Source organism: Sciurus vulgaris (genome assembly GCF_902686455.1).
Source record: "Sciurus vulgaris genome assembly, chromosome: 3".
NCBI classification, from domain to species: Eukaryota; Metazoa; Chordata; class Mammalia; order Rodentia; family Sciuridae; genus Sciurus; species Sciurus vulgaris.
In genome coordinates this window covers 90,149,739-90,167,197 of record NC_136463.1, presented here as the reverse complement: position 1 = coordinate 90,167,197, position 17,459 = coordinate 90,149,739, and positions in this window count along the sequence as shown.

The following is a 17,459-nucleotide window of genomic DNA, read 5'->3' as shown; positions in this document are numbered from 1 at the left end:
CTTATTTACCCTGCCCTGCCTTGCCTTCTGAGGAAATCCCAGTAAAAGCAGCCTAAACCTTCCCTGGCGCCTATCTTCTGCATTCCAGCCATTCTGGTGTCTTCCCCATGGGGTCCTTCGTGGTGATCCTCCTGTCTCCAGGACCTATGTGTAATACTTTTGTTTTCCTGAGCCTGTACCGTGTCCCTACTTGACTGACCATCAAGTAGAAGAACACAGAACATCCTCCTGACCCTCCCTGTCACTCAGCCCCATCTTCTTTCAATGGACCAGTACAAGGCTGAGCAGGAAAGGCTGCCGCTTGTGGATCCAGATTCTATGGTTGCAGTTTGGGCTCAGGCGCTCCCTGGCAGTGTGACCTCCAGAAAGTTACTTTCAACCTCTCTGAAACCTCAGTTTTTTCCTGCAATCAAATAGAGGTGATTATTACTTTGTAATGCTATTTGGGGTGTTAAAGAATGGGAAATGGTTGGCCCAGAGTAGCCTTGAGTCTCATCCCTAATTATGTCTGATCCCTAATTATGGACTGGATAAGCTCTGGTATAAACAATTACTCTAGGATTTAAGTAGATGTGGAAGACAGTGCTAAGGGAATTTCAGAACTGGGAGAGCTAAGCCCATTTGTGGGTGATAACCAGACAGCAGGCACTGGGCATTGGGCATGTTAGGAAGAGGGCATGGTATCCATTCATGCATTGAACAAATTGTTCACCCAGTCATTGCTCTGGGTCCCAAGAAGGCTGAGAGAAAAGATTGGCACAGCCAGGAAAAGGAGACAGGTATAAAGCAATCACAATGCAGTGAGACACATACTCTGAGAGAGATGTGTACTGATGGGCTTCTGGAAAAGGAGGGAGTCTGTCTCCTAGCCTGGGCATGCAGAGTGTCAGAGAAGGTTTCCCAGAATATCCCTGCACAGAAGGCATTAGCTCAGTGGAAGGGTGTTCAGACAGGTGGGAAAGCAAGGATGAAGGCTTGGTGGAATTGGGGAACTAGGATGTGAGTGACCGGAGTTTAAGGTCAAGGTAGAAGATATAAAGGTGAAGAGATTCTCAGAGGCCAGAACGTGAATGACTTTGGATGTCAGGCTAATGAGCTTATAAATACAAACTTGATATGATGAGGAGATATTGGGGGTTTTTAGCAGGGAAAAGACAAGACTAAAGTCATTTTTAGCAATGTCAGCCTTACTTCAATGTGGAGGATGAGAGGGACTGGAAGAGCATAAAGGTGGAGACAGAGTGAGCCAGTAGGAGGCACTTTCTCATTCTGCTTGAGACACCTTGGCTGCCCAACTCAGGAAAAATGGTGAGGGGGCTGGGCCTGATGCCCAGGGTCCATACCATATTAATTCATTCAGATTATCTAGGGAGGCCTGACCATGAATAATTATTGGTTGATAATTGGTATAATACTTGTATATATTTATGGGGCACTTGTATATATTTATTTATGCTTTGATATATGTATACATTGTATAATGATCCAATGAGGATACTTGGCATATTCTTCACCTGAAACATTTATCACTTCTTTGTGAGGAGAACATTCAAAACTTCTCTTCCAGCTCTTTAGAAATATACCATATTTTTCCGTTGACTGCAGTTACCCTCCTGTGCAACCACAACTTATTTTAATTAACTATAACTTGATACTTGTTGATTATCTTCTTCCCTCACATTCCTTCATACCTCCCCCAGCCTCTGGTAGCCACTATTTCTTTTTATTGACTTTTCTACTTCTATGAGTCAACTTTTTAATATTCCACAGAAATAAGATGATACAGTATTTGTCTTTCTGTGACTAGCATATTTCACTTAACATGATCTCCAATTCCATCCATTGTATTGCAAATATCAAGAATTCATTCTGTTTGTGGATAAATACTATTCATTGTGAGTTATGTACCATATTTTCTTTATCCATTCATCACTTGATGGACACTGAGTTTCCAATTCTTAGCTATTGTGAATAGTGCTACAATAAATGTTGGAGTGCACATGTCTCTTCTACATACTGATTTTATTTCCTTTGGATATATACCCAGTAGTGGGACTGATGGATCATATGGCAGTTTTATTTTTAGTTTTTTAAAAGAACTTTCTACACAATACCCAGACTGTGGATGGTTCCACAGTCTAGATGTCCCTCAATTGATGAATGGATAAAGAAACTGTGATATATATATACAATGGAATATTACTCAGCCATAAAGAATAATAAAATTATGGCATTTGCAGGCAAATGGATGAAATTGGAGAATATCATGCTAAGTGAGATAAGCCAATCTCAAAAAACCAAAGGACGAATGATCTCGCTGATAAGCGGATGATGACACATAATGGGGGGTGGGAGGGGGGCAAGAATGGAGGAAGGAGGGACTGTATAGAGGGAAAAGAGGGGTGGGGGGGAAGGAAAAATTTGTTTACCCATTTGTTTACCATAAAAATAAATTAAAAAAAATGAAAAAAAGAACTTTCCATACAGTTTCCCATAATGGCTATCTAATTTATAAATCCATGAACAGTGTAAGGGTTCCTTTTTCCCAACATTCTTGCCAACACTTATTCTTTTTTTTTTTTTTTTTTTTAACAATAGCCATATAGCAATCCTCATAGAAGTGAGGTGATATCTCATTATGGTTTTCATTTGCATTGCCCTAAGGACTCATGTTGTTTATTTTTTCATATAGGTGTTGGCCATTTGTATGTCTTCCTTTGAGAAATGTCTATTTAGATCTCTCTCTCTCTTTTTTTTTTTTTTGCAGGGAACAGGGTATACGAGGGATTGAACCCAGTGAGCTACATCACCAGTCCCTTTTCAAATTTTAAGACAGGCTCTTGATTAGGGCCTGGCTAAGTTGCTGAGGCTGGTCCAAATTTGTGATCCTCTCACCTCAACCCAGTTCAGGTATGTGACACCACACTTGGATTTTTGCCCATTTTTTTAGTTGGGTTCTTTTTATTACTATTATTACTATTGAGTTGTTTGATTTCCTTAAATATTTTAAGGAAATACATATCCTTACATATCCTTATTGGATGTACAGTTCATAAACGTATTTTCCCACTCTGTAGATTTTTTCTTCACTCTGTTGATTATTTCCTTTGCTGGGCAGACTTTCTTTTTTAGTTGAATGAAGCCCTATTTGTCTATTTTTACTTTTGAGGTGCTATTAAAATTATTTTTGAGGAGCATGAGTATTTATATAAAACTCCCCAGGTAACTTTAAGGTGCAGTCAAGGTGGAAGACACTAAGTTAGAGAGACTGGAAAGAGGAAATGTCTTTAATAGTGTTTCTCAAAGTGTGGCAATTTCCCTTGGTATTACTTGGAAATGTTTGGTAAAAATATATGCTTCCCAACCCCATCACTGAATCTGCATCTCTGAACCCTGGTCTTAGAATCTGTGTTCACAAGTTAATGATTCTTAAACTCCCTAAGATTGGAAAGTATTTATCTACATGCACAAAACAAGGGAAGTAGTGATCTACTAGAAGCAAGTAGGCAGGTGGGCAGAATCTAGGAGGAGCCAAACTGGAGAGCCTGTCCATCAAAGGTGCAGGAGGACACAGGGAAGACAGGGCCCAGGAGTCACCCAGATAGACATGGAAAGTCAAGGAGGCTCCATTTGGACCATTCAGGACTTCCCATCACACACTTGGGATTAGGCATTGTATTAATCATCTAGGGCTGCTGTAGCAATGTACTACAGATTGATGGGTTTCTCCCAGTTCTGAAGGCTATAAGTTGGAGAAAACGTCTACAGAATTGGTTCCTTCTGAGGTATCTTTCCCTGTCTCATCTGGGATTTTCACATGTGTGGCTCTGTATCTTGATCTCTTCTTTTTATGAAAACACCAGTCAGATTGGGTAAAGGCCCGCCTATTAACCTTGTTTCACTGAGTTTCCCTCTTTAAAAACCCTATTTTCACATATATTGTGAGGTGCTGAGGGTTAGGATGTTAACACATGAATTTTAGGGGGACACAATTCAGCCATAACAGACACCTCAGAGTTGGAAGGGGAGAGTCAGATATATAGGCTCTGGAACAGGGGACAGGGGAGGAGGCAAGGAAGAAAGGTGAATGGACATGATCAATGCACGATGTGTGCATATATGGAAATATCACAGTGGATCTCCTCAATCTGTACAATTAATATGTGTGCATAATTGTTCAATAAAAGACATACAGGCTCTGTCCACCACAAGAAAAGAGAGTACATAAATAGATAATTTCCACCAAGGACAGGTGAGGGACACAGGCCTGAAGGGGGTTTTAGATAATATTTCAGAAAGCCTCAAACAGGAAAGAACAGGATGTTGGAACACCTTCTTCAGGGACTGAGTAACCTATTAGGAAGATGAGTAAAGGAGACAAAAGTTATGATAAAAACTAGGAGCAATATTATACAGAGAAAATAAAGAATTGTGTTTATGGTTGAATGCAGTAGTGGGTTATTTAATGGAAAATTCCACATATCAATATTTTGTGGTAGGAGTCTCGATCACTCCCAGGTGACTTTCTAGCTAAGAGTCTGCATGTGTTTGAATGATTTTGGGCTTGAAGGCAGGGGAATAGGCTGGGGGACTCCTGGGCTTCATTTCAGTCCTGTGATTCCATCAATTTCACATATCTCCTTGACCAGATAACATTTCACATCTCCCAATCTGAATTCTGTCACTGCAACTGTCTCTTATTTCCTTTCAATCTAAAGCGACAATGAAATATCTACTACTTTCTTGACAGAGGCAGTGTAACTCATACCTATATTAAATGAAATGATAAAGGAAAAGGACATTCTTTTTTAAACATATTTTAAGTTGTCAAAGAATTTTTATTTTTAATTTATTTATATGCAGTGCTGAGAATTGAACTCAGATCCTCACACATGTGAGGCAAGCGCTCTACCACTGAGCTACAACCCCAGCCTGAAAAGGACATCCTTTATATAGATACTGGATAGAATTATATCAAGACAACTTTTTGTTTGTATTGAGCATTGAACCCAGAGGCATTTTACCAATGAGCTACAGTCCCAGTCCTTCATTTTATTTTATTTTTTTTTAATTTTGGATCCAACTAAGTTGCTGAGGTTCTTGCTAATTTGCTGAGGCTGGCCTGGAACTTGTGATCCTTCTGCCTCAGCCTCCCAAGTCCATGGCATTACAGGCATGAGCTACCATACCTGGCTCTCTAGTCAGCTTTTAAAGAAAATTGTGTGCTCTTGTATTCATGAACTTTAGGTACAGGAAAATCATTTAAAAATATCTCTTCACAAAACTACATTTTCTGTTTAAGGTATTGTTCAGTGGGCTGGGGATGTAGTTCAGTGGTAGAGTACTTGCCTAGCAAGTGTGAGGCCCTAGGTTGTATCCTCAGTACCTCAAAGATATTGTTCAAAATGAAATGGTCAACATAGAATTTTTGTGGAAGCAACTTTACAATAACCTAAAAATTCATCCTTTATGAAAATAGATCAATTATTGCTTACTAATACAATAGAATACCTTGCAAAACCTGAGATTTATATGTACATAAAATGGTAGAATAGTGTGATTCAATTTTAGTTAAAATTAAATGTATATGTTCATGTATATGTGAATGTGTGCTTCAACCAAAAAAATACACTCTCAAAGGATATTCAAAGAATGCATAACATGGTGGCTTTCCCAGCATTCATTCCAACTATACGTCATTGTGTAGCAACCATTTATGTGTTGTAGGTGGAGTTGACCCCACATCCAGCTCCAGAGGTTGACACTATTCATGGAGCCAGCTAGGATAATCACATCCTTTCTGCTACAGAGATTGATTTGAGAATGGAAACTAACACAATTCATACTTACCACGCGCCCGACTTTTATGCTGGCTCTAAGGTACATGGCCAAAGCTGGACCACTCAGAATGAAGACTAGAACGTTCACTACACAGTGGTTGTTTTCTTTCTTTCTCTTTCCCTATTTCCTTTTCTTTCCCTCCCTACTCCTCTCTGATGAAATATATTATCCTGTTGGCAGCTATTTTACAACCATGAGCGAAGCCAGTCTTAGGTTGAAACTGATACCTCAGAAGGCAGAGCAAAGAGCTAGAAAGAAACAGTCTTGGATGACATTGTTGTGTAATTTATAAACAAATCCCAAAGCCAACCCTGCCTCTGGACTTTCAGTATCTCTTTATGCTTTCTGTTTAAGAATGTTCAAAATAAAGTGATTGGTGTGACATTGCTTATAAGGGCAAAACACTGGAAACAACTTAACTATTCACTCAGAAAGTAAGCCAATAACTAATATGAGTCAATATATTCTCTTATTGTTTTGTCCACTTTGAGCTAGTTTCCCCTTACTTGTTATGTAGTCTTAATTTATACATGTACCAAATTGTTATGTGTTTAAACTTGGGAATGATGTGTGTGTGTGTGTGTGTGTGTGTGTGTGTGTGTGTGTGTGTGTGTTGGAAAGTGGTGGTCAGAGTTGGATGGGGGAAACTTTTTCGCCTTCTGTACTTTAGTGCTTCTGTTTGTTTGTTTGTTAGTTTATCTTTGTGGTCCTGGAGATCAAACTCAGGTGGATCAAACCCAGCGCCTCATACATGCCAGGCAAGTGGTCTTCTACTGAATTATATCCCCAGGCCTTTTAAATTTTATTTTCAGACAGGGTCTAAATTGCCCAGACTGGCCTCAAATTATGATCCTCCTGCCTCAGCATCCTGTGTAGCTAGGATTATAGTTTTAACTCTTTACAAGGAGCACATGTTGCTTTCCTTTATGATTAAAAACTGACTTTTAAATTGAGTTGGAAAACACAGAAATATTAGAATAATTTGTTTCAAAGTCATGTTGAAAATATTTCAGCCTCCTTTTTGGGAGGTGTTAGTGACTGGAGGAATAAAGGAGAAGCTTTTGAGGATACTGGTAACATTCCATTTATTGAAATGGTTTCATGTGTGTATTCACTTTGTGAAAATTTATTGCACTGTAACCTTAGCATTTGTGCATTGTCCTACAAGTATGTTAAACTTCAATAAAACATTTACATAAAAATATTGTAACCTTTGAGAAGGAGCTAAAGGAACTGTCAAGTTTAAAGTCATTCAGTCTCAACAGCATCTACCATGTACATACTGTGTGGGAAGAGAGGTGGTCTCTCATTTCTAAGAGGGTGGTAAGAGTTACATGGTTTTTCAGAAAGGTTCCCCTTCTTAGCATTTCATAAGCTTTCTCTTTCTTTTCTGACTGAAAGAGGAACTGAACTGCTTCAGTGACTGACTGTGCAGTCAGTCACAAATGATCTCATGGGTTCAAATATCTAAGGTTCAATATGGGAGCAAGCAAGAGTTTATCCATTTATTTCTTCCATCATCTTTTCTTTCTCCTCCCCCTCCCCCCCCCCCCTCCCCCTCCTCTTCCTCTTCCTCCTCCTCCTCCTCCTCCTCCTCCTCCTCCTCCTTCTTCTTCTTCTTTCTTCTTCTTTTTCAGGGCACTTACTTTCTGCCTTGATTGTGGCAAATGCCTGAAACACTAGGATGAATAAACTGTATTCCTGCCTCAAGAAATTTTCCATCAGACAGAAAGAAATTGGCATGTTAACAAAATTACAGAAATAAAATGTTATAGGGGCTGTAACAGAAATATGCATAGAGTATAAATTATGAGTAAGAAACAGAGGGAGAGATCAGGGTCCCTTAGTGGGTGGTATATAGGAAAGATGTGAAGAGAATGGAACTCTTGAAAGAGCAGAAGGGACCAGGGTTGCATTTGGCTGGGATTGAGGGACAAACTAGAAGGTCTTCCAAGATGAGAGAATATCAAGGGCAAAAAGCACAGAGGTATGACTGAATCATTCAGGCAAGTTTGGGAAACCAAAGATATGTTGTCCAGTTGGAGAGACGGGGGCTTTAAGACATGGATAATGATGGTTTCTCCCAGCAACCTAGAAGATTTAAGGCTTTATTCTAGAAATAATGGTGAATAGAGGAACTTCATGGTTAGAGTGATTTCTTGGAGAGAGCACTATAACAGGAATCTTCACAGTGTTGGAGGGAACTGAACTGGGGAACACAGACTGGCCAGGAGACGGCTGTAAAAATATACACAAGCGGTTGGTGGGGGTCTGCAGTGAAGCAATGGGAACTTGATTAAAATCAAGGGCTGTTAAGATGGTGGAATCAACAGAGATTGGTGCTACGGTTTGGACATAAAATGTCTCCCACAAGCTGATGTGTCAGTCTTGGTCTCCAGCCTGTGGTGGTGTGGGGAGGTGATGAAACCTTGAGGAGGTGGGGTCTAGTGGAAGAAAGGCCACTATGGGCATACCCTTTCTCTCTCTCCTCTGCTTCTGGCCACCGAGAGGTGAACAGATCTCCTCTGCCCTGTGTTCCTACCATAATGTACTGTTGTTGGGCAGGTCCAAAATGGCTGTAGTTTGGCTCCCTGGCCAAGGTTTCTACTGGGCTGTGCTAAGTTTACAGCATGTAGCCAGGACTGGGAATCGGCTATGCTATGGTTATTCAAGGCCAGAAACACTCTGATTCAGCATATATATACAAGATCATGCACAGTAAGCTGTGAGCATGCAACCCTTATGTAACCTGTTGGCAGTGTGCCTTCTTTATTTGGCTTGCATATAAAAAGGGTCTATGGAAAAAACTTGGGGGTTAATTGGGGACTTCATGGAACTGACTTGAGGCTAAAGCTGAAGCTGGAGGTTAAAGGCTGTTAACACCTCTAAATAAAGCATGTCTACTATTCTAACTGTGCCGTGCATTGTTCTCTACCTGCTGAGCCCTGAACCTTTTCCTGGGTCAGAACCCCTGCACAACTGTGCTGCCACAGACCCAAAGCAGTAAGGCCAAGTGTCCATGAACCCAAAACTTTTCTCCTTATAATTTGATTATCTCAGGTATTTCAGTGATAGAAAGTTAACTAACAAGGTTGATCACCTGCTGCATATAGGGGTGAAGAAGAGGTATTTCTAGGATTTTGACACTGGATGGATGGCTTTGCAATTTGTTAACCAAAGGAAGTTGAATATGCATAGATTTTGGGGTCTGATTTTAGACATATTGAGTTTGTGGGGGCAGATTCAGCTGTAGATGTTTAAAGACAGTTGAACTTCTGGGTCTGGGGTTTTGGGGACAGACCAGATGGGTAGGAAAAGGATTGGGGAAAGCTGAAGCCATAAACTTTTTTTTTTTACATGAACAGAAGAAAAAGAAATATTTTTGAGCTTATGTAATTCCCTTTTCACATAGCAGATTCAGGTACTAACTTTGACTTTATTCTTTTTAATCCCCTTTTCCTCCATATCTGATATTCTCCAATGAGCTGAATGAGTCCTGCACAGGCAGTGACCCCTAGCAATGTTAGTGACTGGGCTTAGAACAAACTGCATTAGCTAAAGAAGACCCATCCCTCTCTATATATCTAGTTATTCTGCATACAATTTTTTAAAAATTATTTTGATTGAGACACAAATGGGGTACAACTTTCATTTCTCTGGTTGTACATGAAGTAGAATCATACCAGTTGTGTAATCATACATGTACATAGGGTAATGATGTTTGTCTCATTCCATTATCTTCCTTCCCCCAGTCTCAGAAGTCCTTTCAATATGCTGAATCCCAATTCTCCTTTCCCTTAAAAGTTATTGTTACATGGAGAAAACTATGGATATGTACATTTACATAAAGTTTTAGATAATTTTATCACAGATGCCCACCATCACCCTTTCCTGAGATACCCTCCCATCTTTGCAAACGTCTATTAGCACTCATCCTACAAGCATACCTGGGCTAACCTTAGCTAGGTTATGAACGTCCATTCTCTGCAACCTGTGTGCTATATTGAGGAGTCCAAGAGAATAATGTGTACTAGAATTTGCCCCCTCTCTGTACTGCATTGCTGGCTATATTTATTTGATTTTCTGTCTTTTGTAATTTTGTCCCCACATCTCCTGCCCCTTACTGTACTGACTCTGTTGTAGACTATCAGAACAGAAACAAAACCTTTTGCTCATTCTTTCAGACCCTTGCCACTTAGAGGGTGGTCCATTTCCCAAAAGCACTAGTATCAACAGGGAGCTTGTTAGAACTTCAGAAAACTGGGCCTCAACCAGACCAAAATTAAAATCTGCATTTTTACCACGATTGTCAGGTGATTCTTGTGCACAGTCAGGTTGAGGAGCCCTGTCCTCAGGCAGTACTTTCTCATGGTTGGTTGTACATTGGAATCATCTGGAGATCTTCCCTAAACACTTAAGTCTGGGTCCCAGGGATTCTGATACAATTTGTCAGGGGAAGTGGGGGTTGGGTATCAAGATTTTAAAAAATATCCCTGTAGGGTGACTGAAATTGGGGGAGACTTATAAGACACTGAAACTTCAACGCTAAAAAAAAAAAAAACTCTAACGAAGGAGAATGAGACTTTTGCTCTATCCCTCGCAGTGATAAAGTGTAGACAAAGCTGAGACCTCCTGCTCCAGAGAGTGCCTGGAAAAGGCAGGCAAGACATAATTATACCATCCTGTTTAGACTGTAAGTCCCTTAAAAGCAGAAATGGCATTTAAACATTGTTTTGGGGCAAGGTGCAGTGGGACAGGTCTGTAGTCCCACCTATTCAGAAGGCTGAGGCAGGAGGATTGCAAGTTTGAGGCCAGCCTGGGCAACTCAGTAAGACCCTGTCTAAAAATTGAAAAATAAAAAAGGCTGGGAGATGTGACTTAGTGATAGAGCACCTCTGGGTTCAGTACACAGTACTATAAAAAAAATTCTTTTGGGATGTCATATATTATGGTTGTCCCTTGGCATCCCTGAGGGATTGATTGCATGACCTCCTTGTGGATACTAGAATCCATGGTTGCTCAAGTTTCTTAAAATGGTATAGTATAGGGCTGGGGATATAGCTCAGTTGGTAGAGTGCTTACCTCACATGCATAAGGCCCTGGTTCAATCCCCAGCACCACAAAAAAAAAAAAAAAAAAAAAAAAAAGGTATAGTATAGTATTTACATATAACTGGTACACTTCTTTCTGTATGCTTCAACCATCTCTAGTTTATTCAATGATACCCAATACAACATGTTATGTGAATAGTTGTTATTCTGTATTGTTTAGGGAATATGACAAGAAAAAAGTCTACATATGCTCAGTTTAGATGTAAGTTTTAAAATATATATTTGTGCTTTGTGGTTAGTTGAAACACAGATGCAGAGCCCAAGAGGATTGACTATACAATATTTTGCGGGTTTTCAAGATGGCGGCCTAGAGGGTGGCTGCATTTCATGTTGCTCCAGGACTCAGGATTCAAAAGAGGAGAAATTGAGAGACTTGGGACCAACTCAAAGTAGCCGGGTGAGTCTCTCCCATTGGGAAGGTGTCCCGAATGGGATGGTAGTCCCGGAACGCAGGGAACTTTGTGAAGTAGAGCTGCCGGCAAGACGCCCCTCCCCCCGCTGGAGCAGTGAACTCGGACAACTGGGAGCATCGTAGAGGAGGCCGCTCAGCACAGCGCTGGGACTCGGAGCAACCACTGGGGCTCCGGTGGCTGCCCGGGCGGGGGGAGCGGCGAGGAGAGCTGTGTGGACTCAGAGCACTGGGGCCTGCCCTGAGGAGGAGGAGGAAGAGCATGGCCGCTTGGATTCGGAGTGGCTATACCAGAGCTGCAGGCGATTGCCAGAGGAGAAGCCACGCGGCGAGCTGTTTGGACTTAGAGCAACTGCTTCTGAACACCGGGGCCTGCCCTGAGGAGGAGGAGGAGGAGCGTGGCGCTTGGATTCAGAGTGTCTGCACCAGAGCTACAGGCGGTTGCCAGAGGAGGGGCTGCTTGGCGAGCTGTTTGGACTCAGACCACTTCTGAACACCGGGGCCTGCCCGGAGGAGTAGGAGGAGGAGGAGGAGCGCGGCGGGTCGTTTGGACTCTCAGTGACTGCATTAGAGCTCCAGGCGGCTGCTCAGAGGAGGAGGTGATTGGTGAGTTGTTTGGACTTAAAGCGACCGCTCCTGAACACAGGGGAGCTGCCTGGAGGAGAAGTGCGGTGGGTCGCTTGGTCTCGAGTGGCCGCACCAGAGCTCAGGGCGGTTGCCCAGAGGACGCTTACAGCGGGTCACGTGGATTCAGAGCCACTCAGAGCGACCGCTCCTGACCACTGGGGGGGGGGTTACCAGGAGGAGGAGGAGGAACGGGGAGGGTCATTTCAACTCGGAGTGATTGATTGCCCAGGGCTATGGGTGGTTGGTGGGAGGAGGCACGCAGTGAGTTGCTTGGACTCCTAGTGACCGCACCAGAATACTGGGCGGCTGTCTGGAGGAAGAGGTGTGTGGCGGGTCTCTGGGACTCAGAGCGATTGTACGGGGCCCCAGGTGGCTGCTCAGAGGAGAGGCCGCATAGCCAGGCGATTAGGTGCACAGTAGGGTACCAGGATCTAGGAGGCTTCTTGGTGGAAGAGCCCCACAGAGACATGCTTAGGGGCGCAGTGAAGGTTCCAGGACTGCGGGCAGATTCTCTGAGGAGGGGCAGCCTAAGGAGATTCATCTGCGAAGGGTGAGGCTCCCAGGCCCAGGAGGTAGGACCGGGCCCCTGGAAACTTTGCAGAGGAAGGCAGCCCAGCCCAGGCGGTAGATGTAAATTGAAGGGAACATCTAGAAGGGAACTGACCAATGAGACCTCCCCACCGGGTGAGTCTTCCCTGCCGGGTGAGGTTTCCCCACAAGGACGGTAAAACCAGAGACTCAGGCCCAAACAGGCCTTGCCTCGGCCCACAGCCTAGGTCCCCTTTGGATGACCATTGGTCAACAAGTGGAGGCACCTCTGCCCACTAGCAGGGAATATACCCCACCTGAAGGCCACCACTCCTAGAGAGGCAGATTCCTTGTGGAGCACCGCATTATCAACTTCCTCCAAGACTTCAGCCTACTGAAGGCTAAGAGGGGATATATATAGAAATCTTCAGGGACATTGTAAGTCAATAGAGGAAACCTACAATATCTCAGCGGTCCACTGAGACCTGAACAATATGAGAAAACAAGGAAAGAAAATGCTGCAAACAAATCTAGATGTTACATCAATAAAACCCAATGACAGCATGGCAGAAGAAATGACAGAAAAGGAGTTCAGAATGTACATAATTAAAATGATCAGGGAAGCAAACGATGAGATGAAAGAGCAAATGCACGCACTGAATGATGAGATGAAAGAGCAAATGCAGGCATTGAATGATCGCACCAATCGACAGTTAAAAGAACAAATACAGGAAGCAAAACATCATTTCAATAAAGAGAGATAATGAAAAAAAACCAAACAGAAATCCTTGACATGAAGGAAACAATAAACCAAATTAAGAACTCCTTAGAAAGCATATCCAGTAGGATAGAACACCTGGAAGACAGAACCTCAGACATTGAAGACAAAATATTTAACCTTGAAAACAAAGTTGAACAAACAGAGAAGATGGTAAGAAATCATGAACAGAATCAACAAGAACTATGGGATATCATGAAAAGGCCAAATTTAAGAATTATTGGGATAGGAAGGCTTAGAGAAACAAACCAAAGGAATGAACAATCTATTCAATGAAATAATATCAGAAAATTTCCTAAATCTGAAGAATGAAATGGAAAATCAAGTTCAAGAGGCTTATAGGACTCCAAATACACAAAATTACAATAGACCCACACCAAGGCACATTATAATGAAAATACCTAACATACAAAATAAAGACAGAATTTTAAAGGCTGTGAGAGAAAAGAACCAAATTACATTCAGGGGGAAACCAATACGGATATCAGCAGATTTTTCAATCCAGACCCTAAAAGCTAGAAGGGCCTGGAACAACATTTTTCAAGCCCTGAAAGAAAATGGATGCCAACCAAGAATCTTATACCCAGCAAAACTTACCTTCAAATTTGATGATGAAATAAAATCCTTCCATGATAAACAAAAGCTAAAAGAATTTACAAAAAGAAAGCCAGCATTACAGAACATTCTCAACAAAATATTCCATGAGGAAGAGTTGAAAAACAAAGAAGCAAATCAGCAAAGGGAGGAATTATCCTAAAGGAATTGTCAAATAAAGGAGGAACCAAGTTGTGTCAAACAAATAAACAAATAAAATTTAAAAAATGAACCAAATGACTGGGAAACCAAATCATATCTCAATAATAACCCTGAACGTTAATGGCCTGAATTCATCAATCAAAAGACATAGACTGGCAGATTGGATTAAAAAGAAAGATCCAACAATATGTTGCCTGCAAGAGACTCATCTCATAGAAAAAGATACCCATAGACTAAAGGTGAAAGGATGGGGAAAAACATACCATGCACATGGACTCAGCAAAAAAGCTGGAGTATCCATCCTCATTTCAGACAATGTGGACTTTAAGCCAAAGTTAGTCAGAAGGGATAAAGAAGGTCATTTCATACTGCTTAAGGGAAGCATAAGTCAGCAAGATATAACAATCATAAACATCTATGCCCCAAACAGTGGCTCATCCATGTATGTCAAACAAATCCTTCTCAATTTCAGAAACCAAATAGACGATAACACAATAATACTAGGTGATTTTAGCACACCTCTCTCACCACTGGACAGATCTTCCGGACAAAAATTGAAAAAAGAAACCATAGATCTCAATAACACAATCAATAATTTAGACTTAACGGACATTTATAGAATATACCATCCAACCAAGAGCGAATACACTTTCTTCTCAGCAGCACATGGATCCTTCTCTAAAATAGACCATATATTATGCCATAAAGCTAATGTTAGCAAATACAAGAAGATAGAGACACTAGCATGTATTCTATCAGATCATAATGGATTGAAGTTAGAAATAAATGAAAGAATAAAACACAGAAACTATTCCAACGTCTGGAGATTAAACAATATGCTATTATATGATGAATGGATAACAGAAGATATTAGGAAGGAAATTAAAAAATTTTTAGAGGTAAATGAGAACAAAGAAACATCATATCAAAATCTCTGGGACACTATGAAAGCAGTACTTAGACGGAAATTTATTTCATGGAGGGCATTTAATAAAAGAAGTAAAACTCAACAAATAAACAACCTAACACTACAGCTCAAAGCCCTAGAAAAAGAAGAACAGACCAGCACCAAAAGTAGTAGAAGACAGGAAATAGTTAAACTCAGAGCTGAAATCAATGAAATTGAAACAAAAGAAACAATACAAAAAATTGACAAAATAAATAGCTGGTTCTTCGAAAAAATAAACAAAATCAATAAACCTTTAGCCACACTAACAAGGAGAAGACGAGAGAAAACCCAAATCACTAAAATTCGGAATGAACAAGGAAATATCACAACAGACAGGATTGAAATACAAAACATAATTAGAAGCTATTTTGAAAATCTACACTCCAACAAAATAGAAAATTTCGAGGACATCAACAGGTTTCTAGAGACATATGAATTGCCTAAACTGAACGAGGAGGACATACACAATTTAAATAGACCAATTTCAAGTACTGAAATTGAAGAAGTCATCAAAAGCCTACCAACAAAGAAAAGTCCGGGACCAGATGGGTTCTCAGCCGAGTTCTACAAAACCTTTAAAGAAGAGCTCATTCCAATACTTCTCAAAGTATTCCATAAAATAGAAGAGGAGGGAACCCTCCCAAACTCATTCTATGAAGCCAATATCACACTGATACCTAAACCAGACAGAGACTCATCAAGGAAAGAAAATTTCAGACCAATATCCTTAATGAACATCGATGCAAAAATTCTCAACAAAATTTTAGCAAATCGCATACAAAAACATATTAAAAAGATAGTGCACCATGATCAAGTGGGTTTCATCCCAGGGATGCAAGGGTGGTTCAACATCAGGAAATCAATAAATGTAATTCACCATATCAATAGACTTAAAGTCAAGAATCACATGATTATTTCAATAGATGCAGAAAAAGCATTTGATAAAATACAGCACCCCTTCATGCTCAAAACACTAGAAAAAATAGGGATAGTGGGAACATTCCTTAACATTGTAAAGGCCATTTATGCTAAGCCCATGGCCAATATCATTCTAAATGGTGAAAAACTGAAAGCATTCCCCCTAAAAACTGGAACAAGGCAGGGATGTCCTCTTTCACCACTTCTATTCAACATTGTTCTTGAGACTAGTCAGAGCAATTAGACAAACCAAAGAAATTAAAGGGATACGAATTGGAAAAGAAGAACTCAAACTATCCCTGTTCGCTGATGACATGATTATATATTTAGAGGAACCTGGAAATTCCACCAAAAAACTCTTAGAACTCATAAGTGAATTTAGTAAAGTAGCAGGTTACAAGATCAATGCTCATAAATCCAATGCATTTTTATACATAAGTGATGAATCTTCAGAAAGAGAAATTAGGAAAACTACCCCATTCACAATAGCTTCGAAAAAAATAAAATACTTGGGAATCAATCTCACAAAAGAGGTGAAAGACCTCTACAATGAGAACTATACAACACTAAAGAAAGAAATTAAAGAACACCTTAGAAGATGGAAAGATCTTCCATGTTCTTGGATAGGAAGAATTAATATTGTCAAAATGGCCATACTACCTAAAGTGCTATACAAATTCAATGCAATTCCAATTAAAATCCCAATGACGTACCTTACAGAAATAGAGCAAGCAATTATGAAATTCATCTGGAAGAATAAGAAACCCAGAATAGCTAAAGGAATCCTTAGCAGGAAGAGTGAAACAGGGGTTATTGCATTACCAGATCTTCAACTCTACTACAAAGCAATAGTAACAAAAACGGCATGGTATTGGTACTAAAATAGAAAGGTAGATCAATGGTACAGAATAGAGGATATGGACACAAACCCAAATAAATACAATTTTCTCATACTAGACAAAGGTTCCAAAAATATGCAATGGAGAAAAGATAGCCTCTTCAACAAATGGTGCTGGGAGAATTGGAAATCCATATGCAACAGAATGAAACTAAACCCATATCTCTCACCATGCACGAAACTAAACTCAAAATGGATTAAGGACCTCGGAATCAGACCAGAGACCCTGCAGATTATAGAAGAAAAAGTAGGTCCAAATCTTCACCTTGTTGGTCTAGGACCAGACTTCCTTAACAGGACTCCCATAGCACAAGAAATAAAAGCTAGAATCAACCACTGGGATAGATTCAAACTAAAAAGCTTTCTCTCAGCAAAGGAAACTATCAGCAATGCGAAGAAAGAGCCTACAGAGTGGGAGAATATTTTTGCCAATCATACTTCAGATAGAGCACTAATCTCCAGAATCCATAAAGAACTCAAAAAACTCTACTCCAAGAATTCAAATAGTCCAGTCAACAAATGGGCTAAGGAAATGAATAGACACTTCACAGAAGAAGATCTACAAGCAATCAACAAACATATGGAAAAATGTTCAACATCTCTAGTAATAAGAGAAATGCAAATCAAAACCACCCTAAGATTCC